This window comes from Canis lupus, chromosome 14 (genome assembly GCF_011100685.1).
Source record: "Canis lupus familiaris isolate Mischka breed German Shepherd chromosome 14, alternate assembly UU_Cfam_GSD_1.0, whole genome shotgun sequence".
Taxonomy (NCBI): domain Eukaryota; kingdom Metazoa; phylum Chordata; class Mammalia; order Carnivora; family Canidae; genus Canis; species Canis lupus.
Genome location: NC_049235.1, coordinates 48,397,502 through 48,421,659, shown reverse-complemented (window position 1 = coordinate 48,421,659; position 24,158 = coordinate 48,397,502). Strand labels below are relative to the sequence as shown.

General features: G+C 42.6%; 1 protein-coding gene and 1 long non-coding RNA gene across 8 annotated transcripts in view; one reads left to right on the top strand and one right to left on the bottom strand.

The window, feature by feature from the left end:
* ELMO1 (engulfment and cell motility 1) overlaps positions 1–24,158 on the top strand; it is a 525,693-nt gene that overhangs the window by 371,230 nt on the left and 130,305 nt on the right. The window contains exon 1 of one of the 4 annotated variants that reach the window (XM_038557349.1): positions 20,197–20,457. The exons of the other annotated variants lie outside the window; for them this stretch is intronic. The gene's annotated coding sequence lies outside the window, so the exon portion shown is untranslated. Of the gene's footprint in view, positions 1–20,196; positions 20,458–24,158 lie in introns of those variants that run through there. 4 annotated transcript variants of the gene reach the window in all.
* LOC111098825 lies at positions 430–23,812 on the bottom strand. Of its 4 annotated transcripts, XR_005369704.1 has the most exons (6): positions 23,687–23,812; positions 22,701–23,001; positions 19,450–22,356; positions 18,765–19,074; positions 13,641–13,770; positions 7,089–7,854 (listed from the first exon to the last, which is right to left on the bottom strand). It is a non-coding gene; the product is annotated as an uncharacterized LOC111098825 (long non-coding RNA). The 4 variants fall into 4 exon arrangements; XR_005369705.1 differs by lacking the exons at positions 7,089–7,854; positions 18,765–19,074 and adding an exon at positions 430–563; XR_005369702.1 differs by lacking the exon at positions 18,765–19,074 and having other exon boundaries at positions 7,090–7,854.

Here is a 24,158-nt window from a genome sequence, read left to right as displayed (position 1 = left end):
CAAGTTGTGAAAGGAGGCTTTGTGCATCCGTGCCCAGGGGAAGCTGGGGAGGACTCAGTGTTGTTTATCTTCATTAGAATTCCATCTAGGGCTGCTGGTATTGATCTGAACGGGGCCTGGGGTAGCTAATAAAGTAGGTGTATGTTTTAATTGAAACATGAATATTTAAGTAGAGGAGAAGTCTTTTAAAGGGCCCTGATGTCGTACAAGGAGGTTATCCATTTTTCAGCTGTCTAGGCCATTTACAAGTATTTATTCAAGAGGCTTCTCATGTTTCACAAAGGTCTTTAGGTTTGACACGAAGGAAATCGCACTTCCTGTAGAAGCAAATGCATTATATGAATAGATTTATTTTTTCTTTTGATGTTTCCTGTTGGATAGGTAGCAAATGGCTTCGTGTGTGTGCACATGTGCATGTGTTTAAATGAGTGCTTTTAAGGTACTCACTTAAGGTCATTCACTTTTTTAAATGAAATTTGCCACTTCCATTGGGACAGCAATCAAGGTATGTCTCCTACAGTCTTCATCAGTATCAATTGTGCTATCTAGAGACAGCTGAAAGACTGAGAAAGAAACCAACTTTATTAACTTATTGTTTTTTTCAAGAGACATCTTTTTAAATAGACCCCAGTATGTACACTTTCTAAAAAGAAATGTTTTAATTGCAGGTGACATGGGCCTGACCAAGGCAGGTGGCATGAAGTGTTATTTCCCAGACTCTTGCATTACCACCTCCCTAGGATGTCTTTTAGACATCCTTCCCTTAATCACCCTCCCCCTGAAATTTTAATTACCAAATACATTGTTACCCGTTTATGTATTGTGTGTATATCTGTGCTTTATACATTAAGAAAGTAAGTTGTTTGTTTTTTCTTTTTCCTGTTCCTCCAAGAACCAAATTTCTCCCCCTGGGGGCACAATCCCTGCCCCATTGAGAATGCCAGGTGGAGAGGAGAGAACGAGGCTGAGCCTGAGCCCAGCAGGAAAGTCTGAAGGCAGCCTTGTCCCAGGGTCCCTTGCCAGCAGTGTGTCCTTGAGCATGTCCTTTAGCCCCCAGACCCTTTCTCACTCTGTAAACTAGTGGTAGCAAAAATAACAACAACAACAATAATAATAACAATGGTATTTCCCCAAATCACTGAGACTTAGGCCCTTAAATGTTGACTTTGTAAATTGCCCCATACAAATGGGAGGTGCTGGTGCCAGCAGACAAAACCTAAATAGACAGTCATTTGCACATGGTCATGTAGTATATATAATTGAGCTGCTTTGATTTTCTGAGGTAGTTTGTTCAAATATCTAGAACTACAGATTTTCCCATATCTCTGTGTGGGAACCCACTGAAATTTGGTTTGACTGCAAAGGGAGACTTTGACTACAGTGGGGGCAGATTCCTAAATGAGGAGAAAGTCCTCTGTGTGGGTTCCTGATAGTGAGGGATGCTCCTCCCCAGCCTCCCCACAGACATATTTTCAGTGTCTGAGGGGCTTAGCCGAACCTCAGAAGCACAGCACACTGGTCATTCAAGAGCCCAGGCCTCCCCAGCCAGCTGCATAGCCTTGTGCAAGGGATTCAGCCCGCTGAGCTCCAGATTGCTCATCTGTGAGATGGGGATGGAAAATGAACACCCCGAGGCGGGCTCTGAGCCCTGGACCAAGTCCGACAGATAAACTACTTAGCTCAGTGTGACCTAAAGCAAATACTAGGTGACACAGGTTTCTAAATGCCTCTGAAAAGGAAAAGGCTAGTCATGGCAACGCTGATGGCAAACATTTTCGGAAAAAGACAAGCTTCTCCTGTGGATTTAGTGATTAAGTTAATAGAACACGCATCCCAGCATGCTGTCTTGGTGGTCCCAGCTGCACAGCATCTGTGTGGCTTTTGTGAGAAACGTGGGGGTGATCATGAAGTGGCCCATTTCCAAGGACTGTTCTGGGTCATGCCTTTGATAGCCTGGCCATCTCTCTTTATGAAGGGATTGTATCCGGAGTCATGCAGAGAAAGTTGGATTTTGTTGACTCTGTTGATGTAATTTCCCTACAAAATAGCTAAGCCATGTAAAACTTGTTTAAAGATCAACTATTGGGTTTAGTTGGCTGAAAACACTGCTAGCCTGTTTTGCTTTCTTGACATTTGCCCTAACTAGAGCATGTATAAAACTGATAATTACTGTGATTGAGTCTGATGAGTAATTTTGGATAAGCCCTAACAATAGTGACATACGCATCTCGGAGGTTTCTTTGCACTCAAGGTCTAGCTTAGAGCTCTCCGCATTTCCAGTGTCTTCCTAGAAGTCAGTATGTTTCTTTGTGTGAGTAACATGCACTAACCTGATACTTGCCAATTATGAGACAAAAAGAATTGATGGGATGTTCTGCTGGGCAGCAGTACGATATATCAGTCGCTTGGTTCAGCTGCAGACCATCCCTGAACATGGACATAATGGGGACTCTTAAGTTCGCTGCTCTCCATAACTCTGTTCAATGACTTCTGAAACTTCTTCCTCTTTTGTTAAGTACACTTCGGGGTGCTGCATGAGTTGTTAACTGGTTCCTATGACCTGAATTTCATATTCCATTGTGGATTGTGTTAGGGATTTGATAATGGCACAGAAATCATTTTGTTAGTATACGTCCAATTAAAAGGAAATTGCCTACATCTTAAGTAAAGCATAATGAGATTTAGGTGTCTTAAATTAAAGGGCAGATAAGAATCAGAGTTGGATAGCTAAGGAGAGTACCATTAGATGGGAATCTCTCCTAAAATACGAGTCCTTCTTGATTTAAAAGAAAATATTTATCTTGTAATTGCAGAGAAAATTATGTGCTATGGGAGTTGGGAACACAGTTGTACCAAGGGCTATGTTTCCTAAGGTGGAACAGAAGAACATAATGGGGCTGTCATGAAGGTGCTTTTTATTGCCAGCTCAGGGTGCCAGATGTTAGGAAGAGGCAAGGGATGGAAGGCAAAGAGGTGCCCTCGATGAGATGAGACGGGAGTCAGAATGAGAGAGTAGTGTCAGAAACCATTTGTTAAGACTCCAGCAGAAGAGGTAGGAGAAGTTAGAAGATCCCAGGTGAAATGTCTAAATATCTCCTGCAAACATACCAGACCTAAGGGATCAGACGTTTAAAAATGTATTTTATTATTTAAATGTGTATAATTCCCCTGCTAATCTAAATTCGTTATATGCCTGTGCAAGTTTTTCAAAACTGTGCTTTTATATCTGAGCAGCAGTGAGTGATCGGTCCAGTCTACACCTGGTCCAACACCAAATGCGAGCTGCTCTCTCCACCTCTACCTAGCATAGAGCCACTAGGTCAGGCAGGTCAAAAACAGGTGCAAAGGTGGGGAGGGAAGAAGAAGGTACCAAAACAAGGCTAAATTTGTTGTAGGAAGAAAAATAAACCAGAAAACTTGAATATGAAAGATGAGAATTCTAAACTGCTAGTTTCTTCTTCTCCAATCCTCCTCTTTGCCCCTCCTTTTGTTTCTATGTGTTTTCCATGCAGTTCTGTTGAAATGAAAAACAGTAGTAGGTTCTCAGGGAAATGATGGGGGAGGAAGTCATGTAGGCAGGTGGTTAACTCAGATATCATTCCCACACGGGGCCTACATCTTCCCTGGGAAAGTTCTCAAGCTGGCCATTGTCACTGGTGGCATCAGCGTACAGAGATGTTCCTCAAGTGATCCCCTTGCTCTGGCCCCATGAATAATACCATTACCCTAGAACTTACCACAGTGAGCTGCAGTGGTCTGTTAATACTCAGGCTCCTTGAGAGCAGAGCCTTGCATTTTTCTGTATTCTCAGGGTCTACTCAGTGCCTGGTAACTAGACGGTATTTAATGTCACTATCCCGCAACCTTCCTATGCACGGCATGGTCATGTCAGTGTTCCCCATTTTGGTGAATGGTGTCACTGTTTAACCTGCACTTCAACTGCTATTCATCTTTCAACAGAGATTACTTTGTGTTCATGACACAGAAAGCATGGTGCTAGGCACCGGGAGTACAGGTGGGTTCTGACTTCATGGAGCTGGCAGGCCAGTGAGTTTCTATTTGGAATTTTACAGACTAGTTTCTCTTTGGGAAACCAATCAGTGGCCAAAGTCACTACAATCACTATAAGCTCCTCTGCCTTCTCATTATTGCCTAGGCTCAGATCTTCCGCTTTTCTCACTCCACATCTGGTAGGTTGAATGGCTGGTTGCAGTTCTTTATGTCTCCGTTGGAGTCCTTGTCACAATCTGATGGGGGAGTGAAACCTATTTCCCCTGCCCTTTAACTTTCGACATTGGCCAGTGAGATGCTCAGAAATGTGAAGTGAACAGAGGCCTGAATGTTGCTTATGCGGTTGGCTTGGGCTCTTGCACACCTGCCTTCATCCTGAGATAAAGTACGTACCCTGGCTGGCCACTGTGCCTACGTGTAGATCTCAGAATGAGGCATATAGAGTACGGTTTCTCTAGTCAGCCCCCAGAATTGCAGCTAAAAACTGCCACTCAGCTGACCTAAAGAGCTGTGAGTATGAGAAGAACTTCTTAGCTATGGGATTACTTGTTACGTGGCATTAGTATGGCAGTAACTAACTGAGACACCAGCTATTACAGTAACTTATCCCCCAGCTTTGAAACCTTCCCACTTTCCAAATGTCCTCCAACACATATCTGACCATATCACTGTTGCTTTTAATCCATCTGTGCCTGTGCATTGCCTGCCTCATAAAGTTTCACGGCCTTAGCAAGATGTCTAGATTTCTCTTCAGTCGACATAAACTACTTTTCTTGCTTCATTCTCATGTCTTCACCCTGCACCTGCTCTAAGCTCTGCATGTCATGAATTGCTCATAATTCCTTGTGTATGCCATGGTACTTTCATATCACAGATATGTGTTCACTCTCATTCCTTCTGCCACCATGCCTTCCCCCATCTGCTCATTGAAATTGTTTTAGGATTTTACACAGTGCCACTTCAGGGGTACCACCTTGGATGGTTATCATTTCCCTTTCATTCAGAATGAAATTTTATTCCTCTGCCCCCATGATATGGAAGTCTGAACTTCTTTTGGAAAAATTCTCCTACCTGTATAGTAGTAGTTATTTGTTTATAAACTTCTCTTTCTCAGTTAAGTCAATATACCATTGGGAACAAGAAATATAGCTTTAAACCTTAATATTCTCCAGATGTTTTTGAAATAGTATCTGCCCAATTACTTTGGGTTGAATGTCAAATAATAAAGGGCCAGAAGTGTTTAATTCACACATTATTTAAAACAGTCTTCCTAGGCAATAAACTGAATTAATTTACACTGTTTAAATATGGTACGGTCACTCTTACTCAATTCCTGGAGACCATAAGTATTCTGAAGTTCTGCAGAATGAAGAATTTTCTTGTCCAAAATACCAGTAGGCCTTATTGAGAAATATTTCTAGATCCTTCAATCGGAGTCTCTTCTTCAGATGTCAATACTTTGAGGGAATTACAAAATGATTTCGCCATTCATTTCTTAACAAAAATGGCAGTAGTAATTATTTTTCCACCTACAGAGCTTTCTATAAGGTGATTGAAAGCCTCAAAGACATAGGGCAGTCATAAAATAAACCAAATTTCTCTTTTCCCAGGAGAGTGGTTGGATCCCCTATTGAAAAAGAAATCCCTCTGTTTCATTTTTTCCCCTTCATTTTAGCTCACATATGCTGACCATTTGGGGGAGTACGCTGTTTCCCGGTAGTCTTATTTCCAGGCCAGTGGGGAAAATAACGTCAATAACAGTGCTTATCCTTTCACAGGATGGCTGCTGAGAGACCTTCAGTGCAGAGGACACACATGCCTGATGGCAGTCCACCCATATAGGTGACTGCTGTCTCCCTGAGTACAGCCAACAGACACATGCCTGTGTAGCAGCCTCGCTGCATAGTAAACGTGAGCACACCGTGCCATTCACAAAAATTGTCTTTGATATTTTACCTTTACCTCCCAAAGTGATCTTAAATTAGAAAAAAAATGCATTATCTAAGAGTGTCATAAGAGTAGGAAGATTTGATTCTTGCCACAGCGATTGTGTGTTTTAGGTGCTGGAGGCAATCAGCTCCCGAGAACTTTTCTGGTCCTGATTTCCCTATTTCTCTTTCACATTTCCGTTTGCGTGGCTTGGCTGGATCTGAGGTGTGTGGCATATGGCTTTTTGCTGCTTGAGCTGCCGCAGAAGTGAATGTCACCGGCATGTAATGCCAGATTTCCATTTTGTGAATCACAGAGCATGAGCTTCTGTCCGAAAGCTCCCAGGCCACTAAGAGTTCTTCTAGCAGAAGCAGGAAAGGGTAAGACCCATGCCTTAGAGCTGCTGTTCCTATTAAAATGCGTCTGTCATGATAAAAAGTGTGTATAAAATGGAGATGCTCTTGCCCCTGAATGTGTTGGAAAAAGCTGCTTGGCTTGCGTTATTGTGGTCAGGGCATTGGACAACTCTTGATTTTTGCTTCCAAGCCTCAACCATGCAGACCTTGGTTAGTCAAGGATATAGAGTTGGTTTTGAAATTTTTCAGATAGATAAAAATTCACTTGTGCACATACCAGAAAAATAAGGCTGTGAGTAAAAGATATCAGTGGTTTTGGGATGCAGTTTACCAGCATTTTGTATTCATTGAATTTTCAAGTTATAAAACACTTTAGGACAGAGTTGATGATAAAGGGGAATCGAAACTGCCACAGACACAGCCTCGGCCTCGGCTCCCCATCTCCACCCATCACTCCACACCCCTCCCTGCTCCCCAACTGCCTCCCTTGTCTGAGGAATCAAGAGGAGGGTTTGGAAATTCACAAAGAAGAATAAATTCAATCGATAAATTCAGCACATTCAGTAAACAGATTTAGTAAGTCAAGAGCATTGACCTTGGACTCAAGGAGTGGACTTCAAACCCTTGCTCCGTTATTTCCTTGCTGGGTGGCCTTGGGAACATTAATATCTTTACCCTCTTTACCATGTTTTTCAGCCTTTTCATCTGTGAATTATGGAGCTTAATATATATAAATATATTTATGATATATGCATGATATATAAATATATATAATGATATATGCATGATAATATGCAATGACCAATATTTGACCCATGAATTGGAAAATTATTTTGTATGGTTTGTCCTAGTATATGTAAAACACTTGGGCCATTTCCATGAGGGGGAAAGTACAAGAGTGATGACACAATGCTCTAGAGCAGGTGTGGGGAGGAATGAATCCTAGTCCAGCTCTGCCTCGAGCTGACAACATGACCCTGGGCTGTTCTCCAATATCTGCCCTCACCACCCCTCTCCTTTCTAGATGAAGGTGTCCCTTGTGGCCCCAGAGGGGGATTCTTCCTTCCGTGCTTTGAATTCTCTTCTCATCTACTCTGAGACCCCACTGGTCAAGTCATCCCTTCTGGTCCTTATATCATCAATCTCGTCCTCTTGGATGCAGTCTTCTCACCAGCATATAAGTGTACTCACGTGTCTCGTGTTTGAAAAAACAAGCAGATAACTCCTTCTTAATCTTCCATCCAGCCCTCCCCCCAAGTCAGATTTCCTCACATAGTTGCCTCTGTTTGCCACCTCTTCTTCTACTTCCCAGTAATTTATCAATCCACTGCAACTGGCCTTTGGCCCTCACTAAAAATACCACTAAGCAGAAGAAGAGACATAGGACTCTAAAAAGCACTCAATTATACTGTCAATACTTGAGAACCTCTTTAGCCACAAAAGCCATTGGTTTAGATGAGGTCAAGAATGACCTCTGATGGACATTCTAAAATCTCTGTCGTTTGCCTTCTTTGCAGCCCTTGATTCTCTCCTTCTTAAACACCATCTTCCTGTGGCTCTGGAAATGAACACACACACCAAATAGATACATGACACACTATACATATTAAAGAAGAAATAAGATAATTATCGTTGTTCCAGTTACTAGTGATATTTTTAGAAAAAAAATCAAAAGACAACGAAAATGTGTAACTAAGCTCAAGAAAAGAAACATACCTCTAAAATACACTAGTAGGTGTTTTGAACAGTCAAAAACCTCTTTCGCCACAAAAGACATGATTTCTTAGAGGCAAGTGGAGATTGAGAGGAATTGTTGAGTTGTTCTAATTTAAGACTGGAAAGAAGTCACATTGTTATGACTCCCTGCTCTGATGAAAAAGATAGACATCAAAAAATTTGTAAAAATAAATCTTTCCATCCCTTACATTTTTTTATGCTTATTGGCATCCTCCCTTCCTCCCCCTCAATTTCATTTCTTCAACCTAAAAATCTACCCAAATCTCTCCTATCCATAAAAAAATTTTTTGCACCCCCGTTCCTCTTTCAAGTTCTCATCCAATCTCTTTCCTTCCCTGTGCTGCCAAATTTTCCAAGAGAGAATGCCATCTCCACTCGCCTACCTCCTCCACTCACTGTGGTCTGATGTTCACCCACGCCCGCCCACTGAAATTGCTTTATTTAGGTCAGCAGTTACCTCCCGAGTGTCAGGTCTCTTCCCAGTGCTCATCCTGCTCCATCGTCCCAAAGCATTGGCTTGTGTCCCCACCTGTGCTTCCTGGGATCCTGTTCGTTCCCCGACTCCTGAAGCACTGCCTCCACCTCTGGCTGACCCTCATGTTTATGTGTTCCCCAAGCCCTTCTTCTTGATTCCCTCCTACCTCCTCTCCACTCAGTCTCCGATCTTCAACCATTCTTCCACTCCAGGAGTGGCATGGCATTCCACCTCGCCCCTTAGACTTGGAACCTTGGGGTGATCCCTGGTTCCTCTCCTCTCCTGCCAGGTCCCCACATCCTCTGGAACCACCAGTGCAAAAGAAGGGGCCATCTGGAGGGACCTGGGAGGCTCAGTGGTTGACCATCTACCTTTAGCTCAGGGCGCGATCCCGGGGTCCTGGGATCGAGTCCCACATCGGGCTCCCCCAGGGAGCCTGCTTTTCCCTCTGCCTCTCTCCCTATGTCTGTCATGGATAAATAAATAAAATCTTTAAAAAAGAAAACCATCAGGCTTGTCCTGCTATGCCCCTGCTTCCCAACACCATCGTCTCTTATACAGATTGTATCTGTCCTTTAATTGTTCTCCCTGAATCTGGACTCGGCCCACCTGGGAGGCTTCCTTCCCCTACTAGAAACATCTATCTATCTATTTATCTATCTATCTATCTATCTATCTATCTATCTATCTATCTATCATCTTTTTCTTTCTTTCATTCTTTCTTTCTCTTTCTTTTTTCTTTTTTCTTTTCTCTCTTTTCTTTTCTTTTCTTTTCTTTTCTTTTCTTTTCTTTTCTTTTCTTTTCTTTTCTTTTTTCTTTTCTTCTTTTTTCTTCTTTCTTTCTACAGAGCCAGTCCAACCCAAGACTCGATCCCAGGACCCCTGAGAATGACCTGAGCTGAAATCGAGAGTCAGATGTTTAACTGACTGAGCCACCCAGGTGCCCCCAGAAACACCTTTCTAGAACATAATTCTTCTCATAATATATCCACACTCAAAAATCTCTGCCTCATCCCTCTTCTTACAGTGTGATAATAAGAGCTCCACATTCCATTGCAAGCTATTTTTCTAAGCAAAATGCCTATTGCACGCTTCAAGACCCCTACTAACCTCTCATTAATCCTATTGATGGTTCCCTGAGCATGCTTTGTGCTTCAAAGTCTCTGTCTTTACCCATGTTTTCTCAACAAGGAAGACGCTTTACTGTTTTGTTGAAATTTTGCCCATCCCTCAATGCCCAGCTCATGGGCCCTGTGGAGCTCTTCCATGGAAGTGGAATTAATTGTTTCCTCTTAGGCACACTTTCTTTTTCCCTGCTTTGTAGCACTTAAAGCACTTAACACACTCAGCCATACACTGAGTTTGAAAACTTCTTTTAGCAAATTAGCTTGCTTAACACAGGTCCTTGGCCACCCCTTGTCCTACCTCATGGCTGCTTTGAGGCCATACTGCAGAATCCTAGATGAACCCACTGAAAACCATGGTCATATACTATGCTTAGTTATCCGCACTCTCTCCCTCTTACTCCTCAGAACAAGGGCAAATTCTTCCTATGCCAGGGCACCTACCAAAAAATTACATAGGTGCTCAACACATGTGACCTGGATTGAATCTTTTCTCCATCCATTAATGGGGAAAAAAAAAGAGAAGTATTTTGAGCTTCTTTTTAATAAGCTGATAATGTTTTAAAGGGAAAAAGTATATTCTAGAACAAACTTTGCAAACTATAGAATAAATTCAGTCCTTAAGTGAAGGGCATTGTGTGGCTAACCTATGACATGAGAAGAAATGATTCTTCAGAATGATGATTTCTTTTAGGACCAAAAAAGAAAATGAAACCTTTTCTAGAAGAGAAAAAAAAGTGTGTGTGTGTGGTGGTGGGGAGTGGGGAATTTTATGTGTGTGGCTTAAAAACACTTTCAGATTTTATTTTGGTGGTATTTACTGCCTGACAAAAGCCAACTGGTTTTTCCTGCTGGCATGTGCCTCTTGCACAGAGACCAGGGGCTGAGGTGCTTGCAAACACATTCACATCTCAAACCAGGCCGTGGCTGAGTCTGGGAGAGCCAGCCTCCAGTTATTTGTGAAGTTAGCCCCTCTCTGCACCTCCCTTGTTTATGTGGGGCAGAAGAGCATGGAGCTCCTTCCATAAAAAGGAAAGAAAACTTGCCATCCACACTGACTTTAAAGGACCCCTTGCTACCACTCTGCTGGTAGAAACCTTGGCATGTCAATAGAATTTTAAGAAAGCTGTTGGGACAAAGTGCTATTGGGAAATCCACCAACCGCTGATGACCTCATTTATAAAGTAACACAGTACAATGTGGCTATTTAGAACCATAGACATTTGGGGGAGAAAAAGGTACATATTTAGATGTTCATTTCATTGTTATTTATAGCAGCAAGAAAATGGGATATAACCCACAGTTCAGCAAAGAGAATATGATAATTTATGAGCACATTTATTGACATATTAAATTTTTCAGTCTTTCAAAATCACATTTGTGGATGGTATCTAGATATAAGAAAATGGAGCACCTGGGTGGCTCAGTCAGTTAAGCATCTGCCTTTGGCTCTGGTCATGATCCCAGGGTCTTGGGATACATCAAGCTTCCAGCCCCCATCAGGCTCCCTGCCATGCCGGGAGCCTGCTTCTCCCTCTCCCCTGCTCGTGCTCTCTATCTCTCTCTCTAAAATAAATAAAATCTTTAACGAAGTAAATATAAGAAAAACTTTTTTATATTATGTTAAATGTAGGGGAAGCAGAATGCAAATTACATCTTAACTAAGTAAAAATAAAAACTAAGAAGCTTTAAACCTTTTTAACAATGGTTTCTTCTGCATGGTGTGATTAATTATAATTTTTCCTCCTTTATTACGTTTTTAATGTTGTACATTTTTTCTTCTGAACATGCATGTTCTTACAGTCATAGTTTTAAAGCCAACTTTAAAATATGGGGATGCAGAACTGTCACCAAGCTCCAAATCTGGTATGATTAGTGGTTCTGGTCTAAAGGGAATTCTTTGATCTCAACACCCCATCTTATAAATTCAAGCTAAGTTTTGTTTATTCTTCCTTGAAATAAAGCATGGGTTTAAGCCAGCTGTACTGGCTTAGTCAGTCCCTGCGTCTTTATCCTGAAGTTGATTGGTACAAAGATCAAAAGCCCTCTGAGGCTCCATTCAAGGAAGACTCATTAACTGGAAGGGAGTTCTGAACAGATGTGACATCCTTGAAAAAAGGAACCAGACAGTAGACAGAGCTGGGCCAGCACCTGGACTGCCTAAAACATGGGTTTCCAAGAGGGAGGTTTCAGGAGTGCTTTCCAGCGCACGCTCTTCCCTCTCAGGCTGGGGATTGCAGAGGTGGGAGGAGGGAGGAATGGGAGACACATGAGATGAGTCACTGAGATGTTTTCAAAGATATCCTCGTCTCCCAACTTTATCCATGATGTTGGGTAGGATAACAGAGGAGCGCTCAGAAAGCTTTTGTAACTTCTGTAAGTATAAAGGTTTTCAATAAGATTTTATATTTTGAGCTAAGGTATTAGAGCCATCTAGAGATGTTATTCCTGATGTTGTGTTAATAAATCTGACTCTCAGGGGTTCACAGCATTGGGAAAAGCTCTGCAAAGAGGTAATTATGAAATAACATGACACGTGCAAGAGCACAAGCCCATGCATTATATGGAAGGAATTTGAAGGAGAGAATTCCATCGAGGAAGGACCACCCTTAGGAGGGCTTTAACGTATGGAGAAGCTTATCTGGTGAGCAGAGCATTGTTGACTGGGAAAAAAAAAAACATGAAATTTAAGAAACACATAAAGATAAAACTTAGTAAGTGGTACTTTATTAGTTTCAAGACATAAGGCTGCATTCTTGGGTTCCTGAGACTTGAAAGAAATATGTAGCAACATGTGAAAGTGCATTATTAGCACTTCCCTTTTAAAAAAGATGTATTTTTTATTTGAGAGAGAGTATGTGTACATGAGCAGGGGGTGGGGGTGCTGGGGCAGAGAGACAGAATCTCAAGCAGACTCTGCACTGAGCACAGAGTCCAACTCGGGCTCAATCTCATGACCCTGAGATCATGACCTGAGTGGAAACCAAGAGTCAGACATTTAACTAATTGAGCTACTCAGGTGCCCCGCATTATAGGCACTTCCTAAACATTAGTTGAATGAATGGAGGCCAGTTTCTTATTCCCAAACTGGACATTTGGTGTATGCACAGAACAGCTGAAATGTCTAACACACAATAGATTCCCCCAAAATATAAGCAAGAGCACTTACTCATGGCTGAACATGTGCAATTATTTGAAATATTTGCTCCACAATTCTTATGCCTGTCACTGTGTCGAGAGAATTGTAGGCGACGCATTTTGGAAATCATGTTTCATATTTGCCTTGGGATGACTTGGAAGAAGAGTATTTTTGCATGTAAATGGATTGGTTATTGCCCTTCGGGGCCAATTTTTATTTATATTATCAAATTAACTCCTTCCTGCAGTTGCTAGCTTAAAGATACAGGCAAGTACTGAGCAATAAAATAAAATTATATTTTTGTGCGAATTTAATTGCTGCACAAATTAGGTTTCAGGGCTCGTTCTTTGTGAGAGTTGGGAATAACCTGTCAATATCATTTGCCTAGAGGATTATGGTACACATTTCAAAGTTTCCTTTAATTGGAAGTACAATAGAGAGCAGTTTGAAGTGATCTGGCTCTTACAAGCTGGTGGTTTTTAAGAACTGAGTTTAAGAACAGGTCTGTCCTTGCTCTGGCAATGCAAGTTGGCCAGGAGGAGGTGCACTCCGAGCAGGTGTTCCTAGAGAGCTGGGTTGTTGCTGGTATTCACTGAAACCCTGGGCACATCATTGTGATGTGACTGGCTTCTGATGATGTCAAGAGACAAGATAAAAATAACTGGTTTAAACGGGACTGGCCCTAGAATTCTGTATGGTGATCCTCCTGGTCCTGGGGGTGTCCTCACCTTGGGGTTCCATATCTGGCCCTGTACATACTTACTAGATCCCCTTTCACATCTCAGAACATGATCCCGGGGAACTGACTACCTACATGTCTAGAACCTCCTCTTCCTCCCTCCTTGCCTGGATGAACTGCATCTACTCACCTTCTTGATCTTGTTTGCCCTCTTGCACAGCAGACTCTCCATTCTCCCCCCTCCTCTCTGGTTTACCCTGTTCTGTTGCAATGTACTCCTTGTTGTAACAAGAGACCAGGACCACAGATTATCCGTAAATCTGTGGGCAGAAAGAGCAGAGAAAGTAAAGGCATCAATGTTAACTCTATTTGATAAAACATAGATTTAATCTCTACCAACTGCTGTGAAATTGGTTCTTTTATTGAGAATATCAGAAACTAATTTTTTTTCTCGAAAGGTGGAATCACTTGTGTGTGAAATTGATATGTGTTTCAGAATTGGAAGAGGCTTACTCATGCATGAGAGCTGAAACCCAAGAAGAATGTGGTAACAGCCCCAAAGCTTCCCTTTTCCTAATGGTGAAGAAGCTGTTTCTCATTTTGTGTCACCTAAAGAATATCCTACCTTTGGCCCAGTAGATTTTTTTGCCACCATATTGCCAGTGGACATGCTTGGCAAGGCTGAGTTAAGGATTTTGGCATTTTCATTTTTCCTTTTGGCATGATTTTTTATCAGCCTGCATTTCTGGAATGCATTTCCCTGGTATATTTGGAAGATACAAGCTGGCAAGATGATAAGCTTTCAGAATTCCACCAACTATTTCTTTGAAGGCACTCGAGAATTATAACAGATGCTTCATATTGGTCCCTGCCCTTCTGGCCCTCATGTTGTTCTCAGTTCAGCCCATTCCATTTGGTCAAGTTTATCATACCTCAAAGACTTCCAAACCTTGAGTCTTCAACCCTATAAATGCAAATCATAGTCACCTATCAGAAGTCAAGCTCTGAAAGAGGAAGAATAAAAGATTTGTTTGTAGTTATGTTTGCATTTTGTAGATCTGGTTTTATTTTGGTGTTTGTAGGTTTTGCTTATATTTTAGGCATTTTTAAGGGAAATACAAAAATGGCAAAGTCTAGGGAAATAAACCTACTCACATTAATGCCTCATAAATATGAGTTACAAAAATAAAAGTCAGCCTTAGTATGCTATTGGAATAATCTCACCTGCTCCAAACAACTTTCTTATGGGAGCTCTGAGGCAATGGTATAATAGACTGCTTGTGGTACTTCAAAGGCACAAGTTTAGTCCTGAGTCTCACCCTTGCTGGATGGTGACTGTAGACATACTACTTAAATGTTACAGGTTTCAGTTTCCCTTTTTGGAAAATGGGCATTATTGTAATGTTATCAGCCCATTGTAAGCACTTCATATACATTTGTTGTTATTTCTCCCATCCTCCCAAAGATGACAAGGGTATATCACGTGATGCTTAGCATCCTGGGACCTAAAGATAGAGTAACACTAGCAGACTTGGTAAATTCTGCTTATGGTCATCTCCCCATAGGGTGAAACAAAGAAGCATCTACCTTTGTATGGGGATTTTCTATGACATATTGTTACGATCATCTCCCCTTGGGGATTAAAAGATACCTAAAAGTTATCCTGGCCATGTTTAGTTCAAGTTTTGTGTTTGTTTTGGTTTTAAAATGCACCGTGTAAAAAAAAAATCAGAGATAACTATCTACTTGTTAAGCCCAACCAACTAAAGAAATATGTGTCTTGAGTGAAATAAAACAGTTGAACTGAGCAGTAGTCATTACACTTCTGACCTATTAGGGCGGAAATGCTACCTCTAACCTAACATCCTTGGGAGATATGGTCTGGTTTGGGCTTTACTAAGCCTGTTTCTCTTCGGAGTGGAAGTGAAGTCAGTGTGTGTGTCCATGCATGTGCTCACGTGCATGCATGTTTGCAGAGATGACCAGGAGAGAGAGTGTGCCTTGAGAAGACTAAAATGTAGTCAGAGGTAAGCCTTCTACAATATATACCCTACATGGTCAGAATTTTTTTGAGGCTCACTTTGACCCTCATGACTTTCTTCTTAAGAATCAATTGACCCAAAAATGGGGTTCACTGTAGCCATTTTATAAACTAAGAAAGTCATTACCATCATATCCATTGTTGCAAGTGATGAACATGCATCCTGATGAAATGGATGGCCAGATTGTGGAAGTAATCTGGTTGGGCCCAGGAGTAGGAGAGTGGAAGGATTTACTATTAGTGCCACATCTCCATAGCCAGTACGTGGCATCCCCTTCAGCTCCTTTTTAAATGCTCATTGTGTTCGTTTCAGGTAAGACCAGTAGGCTCACTGAGGGAAATCTAGCCAGCTAGTTTAGAAATCATTCTGCAACAGACACTGATCCAAAAATACTATCATCTAACGATTCTTTTTTGATTTGTGAATTTATTTTAAAAGTACTATAAAGGTATATGAATGATACATCAAATTTGGTAATAATATATTCACTACATCATGTTTATGGAAAGAAATAAAATTTAATTAGCTTGTATCTTCCCCCAAGAAACTGCAGGGTAATGGTACCAGCAGTGCCTACCCAGCGCAGAGCAGGGAATACAGGCTGTATTGGGGGGTGAAATGGAAAGAGATTTCTTCTGATTTTTGCTCAGGTGCCCAGGGGTGATTTTCTTTCCCCATATCTTCCAGGTTGATGCTGTGATCTCCTTCTCCTATCTGTAGACAGCGCATAATAAAGCTGAATGTGTTCAGAAGCTTGATGACATGCCACTGATGATACATTTTGAGCCTCTGCCGTGCAAAACCATTACACTTTGTGCAAATTCTTGGGGGCTTGTTCAGATATCAAACCAATAAAATCTCGGTTTCTCTTTTCTTTTTTTTTTTTTTTAATTTTTATTTATTTATGATAGTCACAGAGAGAGAGAGAGAGAGAGGCAGAGACACAGGCAGAGGGAGAAACAGGCTCCATGCACCGGGAGCCTGATGTGGGATTCGATCCTGGGTCTCCAGGATCGCGCCCTGGGCCAAAGGCAGGCGCCAAACCGCTGCGCCACCCAGGGATCCCTCGGTTTCTCTTTTCTGAGGTTCAACAGCAGCTCTGAGGCTTGTATAGACTTTCATTGCAGGTCTAGTAAGGAAAGAATATACAGCAATAGCCAAATTAACTGCTAATCTGTGATCTCAGTAACAAAACTACTAGACAAGATTCTATGGAAAAACTCTTTGGAAGTTTCTCCAAAGACCGTGTAGCTATTCGGTGTAAAGGGGCCCCTGTGGAAATGTAGGCAAAGCCACTCTTTTCTCAGAACTAACACCTTGACTGGCTTGGTGAACCAAAGGCCCTGCTCGCTAGCTTTTGAATAGATGAGGAGGATAGAACAGACTGAAGGACAAAAAATATTCTCAGACTACCTTGCAATTTTGTCTTAAAAAATGAATTTTCTAGGAAAACATTACCTGAAGAAAATCTATGACATGTCTTAGTGTCCACAATACTACGTGATCTACCTGTCTTACTGCTGGCAGGTCTGATAGCATCTCTACCCACCCAGTGAATCTTGTCTTTAAGAACACCCATGTTCTTTCTTCATTCATATGCCTGCTCCTAGCAGCTACCAAGCCCCACACTGTGCAATGGTACCCACCCTCAACTTGAGAATTTGTAGTCAATCCAAGGAAGGTGACCTTGGTCTGATATAGATGCATCCTTTGGGATGGCTTAGAGCAGTGAGACACACACCTCCCATTCTCAAAAAAAAAGTTCTTCCCCATTTTATACATTAAAAAACAATTCATTTCCTTTATGGATACATCTCTTAGCAGTGATTCTCAAGCTGTGGTGTGTGTAGGAATCCCCTGGAGAGCTTGAGGAAATGTTCCTAGATTCTACTCCCTGAGATTCTGGTTCAGGAAGGATGCAGTAGGATCTCAGGAATCTTCATTTTGGGGAACTCTCAATGATTCTGACACAGGAGGCCCCTGTAGATCACTAATTTAAAGAAGCTGGAGCTAGAATCCTTTGGTTCAAATCCTGGCTCTGCCACCTTGTGTCAACTTGGTCAAGTTACTTAGCCTCCTTATGCCTCAGTTTCCTTATTCTGTACAATAGGGATGATAGTAATACCTCATAGCATTTTTGTGAGATTTAAATCAGTTAATTCATATAAAAGTGCTTAGAATGCTCTGTGGACTATTCATTGTCCAGTAAATGCTGGCTAGACCAGTCCAACAAGTTACAGATGCCTTGAAATAGATCATTTCTTATATTGAATTATGTAGGTGTTTTGAGAGGCAGGGAATCATTCAATGGAGTACTTCAATGGTTTGTCCTTGCTAATTGGATGAAAACCAACCTCCTTAATGTAGTCTCTAGGACCCTACAGGTCTAGCCTTTGCTTGCTGTTCAAGGTCATCTCACACCATCCTAAATTTTAATCATTCCCACTGCAATCAGCATTTGGTGTCTTTCAAGTTTTCAAAGATGCCGCATCCCCTCCTGGGCAGTGTACATCTAAATACGCCATTCACATGTGCTCTTCCTTATGTCTGAGACACTGTTCCTCTCACTTTTAGTTTACTAATTTTTACTCTTCCTTTAGATCTTAGCTCAAGTATCACTTCCTCTGAGATACTTTTCCTCACCTTAGTAAGTTAAAACTTTTCATTTGTGCTCATGGCACATAACTCTCCATCATACCCCATAGGAAGGGTGTACTTTCACATTTTTTTCCTCCTCTACTAAGTTAGTGTGCCATAAGGCAAAAACCACACCAATTTGTTTGGTCACTGTGCATTTGTAGAACAAATGACAGGTTGGAATGACATGTTGCTGCTTAACTACAGCGGTGATTTGGATATTCTCAGGAGGGTGAGAGGGTCAGGGTTGTGGGGGGAGATGTCCTCATGGCAGAAGAGGTTAGGAATGTTCCAGAAAGGCAGTCAAAAAAACCCCGAGATATGCACCACCCCAGAGGGTGGAGGTCATCTGGACAGAACTGAGGAAGATGGCCAGAGTTGGATTTGGGGGCCAGAGAGAACCGACATGGGCAAGAAGTCTTTTCCAACCTCATGGGGGCAAAAAAAGAGATAAAATGGAAAAGGAGGATCCAGATTCTTGAAGGGACAAATTCAACCTCGAGACCACTGTGCCGGAGCTGAGCGCTTGGAGCCAGAGGGGAATGAGGTTTATACTGAGACTCATTTCGGAATACATGAGGCCAGGGCTACTGCTGCTTATTAAACTGCGAATGTGAGGTAGATAGATGGTTCACCTTGGCTTCAGGTTCCAGAGGTGGGCAAAGCCCCCTCTGAAGCTTGCTCTGTGTCATTAATGGTTTGAAGGCACCAGGCTGGTAGAGACCTTCAGGAAAGAGAAGGCTCTCCTTGATAGTCGTGATGATGGGACAGGGAAGAATTCCCTTCTATCTTAAGCCGGAATCATAGCCTCCTTTGACATTTGCCATGCTCAGTCTTTGTAGAGCTGAAGGCTTCCCCAGACACACAGGTGAGATCCCCACCGCCTGGGTCTCCTCTGGGCCTGACCTGGCCATTTAGTCATTCGTTGCTCAGTGGCGGCCCCTGCTGTTGAAGAGAAAGATAGCACATCCAGAGTCTGACATGAACTCTTGTCCTGTAACTAGAAGAATTTGGAGCGAACGGGAGTTGGTGTGTGTGTGTGGGGGGGCAGATAGAAACGGACTGAGGACATCCCTAAGGAGATGCCCATGTTCAGGGTGCCTTGTGAGCTGTGAGAGAAGAAGCTGAGCTTAAAGATTTTGTGCTTAAAAATCTCCTACGAGCCTCTCCGTTTAATCGCTTCATTGCAAAGATTTGCTAGGAACCATCACCAGTGCCCCCTGAGAAATACCATTGCAAACTTTTATTTGGGGGCCTTTCAGGGCTATTAGATGACAAATATTTTAAAAGATAACCCGCTACCTCTGTAGGTTAACTTACAGTAAATTTTCATGAGCGGTGGAGGCACCGTGCTTATGCTTGTTTACATTCTGGATGGGAATCAGAGTAGAGATCCTTCCTCCGTAGGAGTCCTGCTGGGATGCACCCTTGCGTGCACGCATTTCTGGGCGTGTGAGCACTTCTAGTGTGTGTGTGTGTGTGTGTGCCGAGTGTACAAAGTAAGGCAGTTACATGACATTTCTGGACAAAAACTACATGTGAAGAGAAGAAGAGAAAGCAAACTCACAATCAAATAAAAGTAGGGAGAGGGGGAGAGATGAGATTGCAGTTGATTATGGGTCTGGCAGCAGATGTTCTACACGAATCCAACTCGCTGCAGCCAGTCTGTTTCCATGGCAACAGAATCAGTAATTATTGAGCCCAGGCGCTCCCCCCTCCTTCCTCCCAACAAGGTGGAGGCTGATGAATATGAACTATCTCTAGCCCATCACCAGCTCTTTCTTTTTCTCCTTCTTTTCCTTCCTTCCTTTTTTTTTTAAGTTCTTTATAAGGAAAGTGGGGGTATAGAGGAATACCCAGAAGAGGAGCTACGTATGTTTATTGATGAAAGAGCAGAGGGCACCAGAATTGAAGTTATTATTTTTCTCTTGTGATACTATAAGAGAAAAGCTCTTCCTAGAAAAGCCGATGATCTCTGAAGATGCTAAATAAATGAGCAGGAGTTTCCCTGAAATGGAGGCTCCCTTTGATTGGCTGATCTTTCTGCGATTCCTGCCAATGGGAGCACCCCTGGGCTCGGGCTCCATAAACATAAGCAAAGCTACATGCTTATTCTTCTGGACTTGAAGTGTGTACCATTCAAAGGTGTGCGGCAGGTCTCCATTCACATGGCTCAACTGGAAACCTGTTTCATGAACAAGCTTACTCGGGAACCATCTGGTATTCCAGCACATTGTTCTTCTGGGGGACGACTCTAAGTCATTTGGTGGCGGCAGCAGGCTTAGCAGCAGTATTTGTAGTTGGGAAAGATGGACTTACGGGAGCTTGGTGAGTAAACCTCCGCCTTACACATCTGTCCGCCGGTATTAGCAGCCTGAGCTAAAATGCAGCCTTGTCCTATTGTCTGCCGAGAAAACTAGGAATTGGAACGAGCACATGGAGGAGCAGGCATTCTAGGGTTCCCGTGATGTGTGAGCTTCTGTATTCCAAAGCCTGCATGCATTGCTTGGGTAGGATCGGATTCGTAGTTGCCTGTGTATTATACTGGAACATTGGTTTGTCTAGTTGGGATTAGTATGAGGAGTGGGGTCTTGCTTTATCCGCCGGGGTATAGATCCATTTCAAAAGAGGGTGCTTTTCCAACTAAATTAATAAGAGTCCACCTTGTGCATTGCTGGGGAGAGAGAGAAAGGTGCAGGCACGGAGCCGAGCGGTGAGCGGCTTGACTGTGTTGCTGGTGTTTGCATTGTGAAGAGAGATGTTATTACAATGGTCTGTCAAACACTTCTTCAGACCCCCAAGCACAGAAGGAGGCGTCTCTTCTGCATGCACTGCTGATCTCGGCTTGGGGAGTGTGCAACTGAGCTAGGTCATGCCCCTTACTTCTTTCATGAAACCTGTCTCTAAATCAGAATATGTTCACTCTCTTTCTAAAAATTAATTGCAAAGATGACTTGAAGTCAGGGAGATTTCGGCTGCCAAAAACCACGCTTCCAAACGACTCTGTTTTGCATCCTTTTAAACCCCTGAAAACCAGAGAGGGTTTGCAAAGTTATATTCAAGGATTGGCTCTTTGCCAGGGAAGGGTTGCTCCGAGCTATTGCTTTGCTCCCTGGGGTTTAATTTTCTGACACTCGTGATGAAATTCTCGATTTCTTTGGGTAGAAGCAGGAAAAAAATAAGAAAGCAGTGCTGTAAACAGGCAATGGAGGGGCAGCATGGAAAAGGAAAAACTCTTTGCCTTTAGAGACCCTTCTAGCTGCAAACTTAAAAATATATGTGGCAAGACAGAACTCAAGCACAGTGTAGGATTCCAGAGGAACTATAATCTTTCAGAACATGGAGAGGGGAGGCATCGCTTTTGGCGTGGGTGCAGAGAGCGGGGGCTGAACTTGGGGCTTCCATCTCTGCCTAAGAACCTCTCCCCAGCATCTCTGCTGGTTGTGAGGCTTCTTCATCACTGTTACTTTTTTTTTTTTAATGTAATTTCCCATCTCATGTGCCAGGAAGACTGACAGCACACTGCATGTCTTCTATTTACAGTTCACTTGGGTTCAAACAACAGAGAGAGAAAGAGAAGAAAGCAGTATCACCTGGTTCAGAAATATATGCACATGAAATAGTTGAACATGGGAAATCTTACTGGCTTGTCCTTTATAACAGTGTCCTTTTGACAGAAGAGCATGTTGTAGGTCTTCACGTGGCTGTAGATTGGAATTTGCTGCGTCCTAAATGGGTCTGTGACGAGCGGGTAAAGAAACAAAAGAGCTGGGAAGGTTGTGCCTGTAGAAGACCCGAAAGCAGGGTGAGAGGGGTTGGAAAGAGACCTGACCTGCTCTTCTGACCCGATGCCATGGGAGGAGATGGCCAAGTTTCCTCATTGTGAGTCACAGTACACAGTATAGGAGAACCGGGTCACTTGACCAGGTTAGGGACCTGTTTGTTAGCTGAAGGCCCCTCTAGAAATGTAGGCTGTCCTTTCATCCCAAGAGGCTCAAGATGGTGTGCCAAGATGAGTTCCACCTGGTCGGAGGCAAGTGTGTGCACGTGAGCTCTCCCTATTGCATCCTGTTCCTCGGCACACCTTGACACACGCACACTTTTGAGGAAGTCTGGTTTCTAACGGGTGTGCATTAAGTGACGTCATTTCATTAGAATGACCCTCCATCCTCTTTTGGTGTCTTCTCTCCCCCGGTAGCATCACTTACACGAGTGAGGTACTGGCATCTGTTGGCAAGAATGAGAGAAGAAACGGCCTTTTATGGAAGCAGTAAAAATGTTTTTTAAAAATTAAGAGTAGTTATTAATCTATTTTTAGATCATGGAAGTCTAAGAATTTGAAAACTATGAAACTCTCCCCTCCGGGCGCTAAGAAAATACATTATGCATAATCACGTAATACTTTGATGACGACCCATTTGAGGGCCACGTAGGATCTCTGTCCTGGGTAAATAGCACAGAGTTTATTTTACCCTCAAGTTTATTTGCCCTCAAGTTATTGCAAAGGGTCCACTAAAAACTGCCACAGCCCTATACCAATCAACTGCTGACCTAAGCAGTGGCTTCAGTACCTGAATGAGGTCCCGGGTGTTTTCACTTAAGGTTTGAATGAAGAAGTCTTGGAAATAGTTCTAGAACATGGTGGCTTTCTCGTTTCTCAGCTTGCAGTGTTGGATGAAAAAAGGGTAACGGGACTTGAAAGGAACATGTTCCTTTAGCTGCCAAATGGCTACCTGTTCACTCCAGAGGCAGAAGGCTACTTCGTACTTCTTCTTAATGGCATTTGTAGGATATAGGACATATTAGAATCATACATGTAAAGGTGAGTAAAAGATAAATTTCCTGAGATTTTCATGTCACCATCAGACTTGCCTGAAAGGTCAAAGTGAAAATAAACATGTTAAATCCGACCCCTGAAATTCAGCATTGAACTTGATGACGTGAGCACTGTGTTATACTAGATGTTGGCAAATTGAATCTAAATAAAATATTTTTTAAAAACAAGAAATTCATTGAGAATTGGAATGATAGAATCCTTCATTTCTCCTAGCAGTTGGAATAAAATCAATCACAATAGGAAAAGCTAACCTGCCTTGAGCATTTGTTGTGTGCCAGGCACTGTTCAATACAACTTATGTAGATATAATAACTCACTAAATCTTTCAAACAGCCCTAACAGGATTATTTTCTAGATGGAGAAATTGAGGCACCAAAATATTAAGGAATTTGCCTGTGTTTACCAAGCTAGGAACTGGCAAGTGGCTTGTGTTTTCACACATGTTGATTTACGTGTTTGCTGCATCCATGGATGGAAGGAGTGTGAATGGACAGGGGAAGGGGGTCTTCTCAGCTCTCATTCTGTCGGATGGAACCAGGTCACAGGAAACTGAATTCAACAACCATTGTGATAATTAAAGTCAAATTAGAAAGGCATTTTCGGGTGGTTGGGCAAATTCTTCAGAATGCCATTTAGGAAAAGATGTTTGAGTTAAGTAAAACCTCGTTTGCCAAAATGCCCCATGTGTTTATCCCCTTGTGTTACTGTACGATGTGCCACCTCATTCCAAGGAGTGTTTCTTTGACGGATACGAACTAGGTCAGTTTCTATGTGAGATCGGCTCCTCTTGGGCCAGCTGTGAGAGGTGGAAGGTCATCAGTTCCATGGCTGCCCTTTGCTCTCATTTGCCAGGAATGTTTTGCAGTTGCCATAGCAACAGCCTGGGTCTTGAAGGGGCAGGAACAACAGTGCAGCCGGTCTAGGGGCATGCATGACCCGCAGTAGATGTGGGAATCACCAGGGCTACCATGCTTTCTGAAGACTCTGTTAATAGACCCAGCTCAGAAAGAGATTCCAGCTAGTGGCAGAGGACAAACATTGATGGAGCAATTGAAGATTCAAAAGATGAGACCTGAAAATCATTGATCGTGATATAGTTTGCAAACCATGCCTCTCAGAGTTGGGGGCCATTGATGGAACTGGGGCAATGCGTGTGTGGCGGGATGTGAGTGGATCCTTTACTCCCTACTTC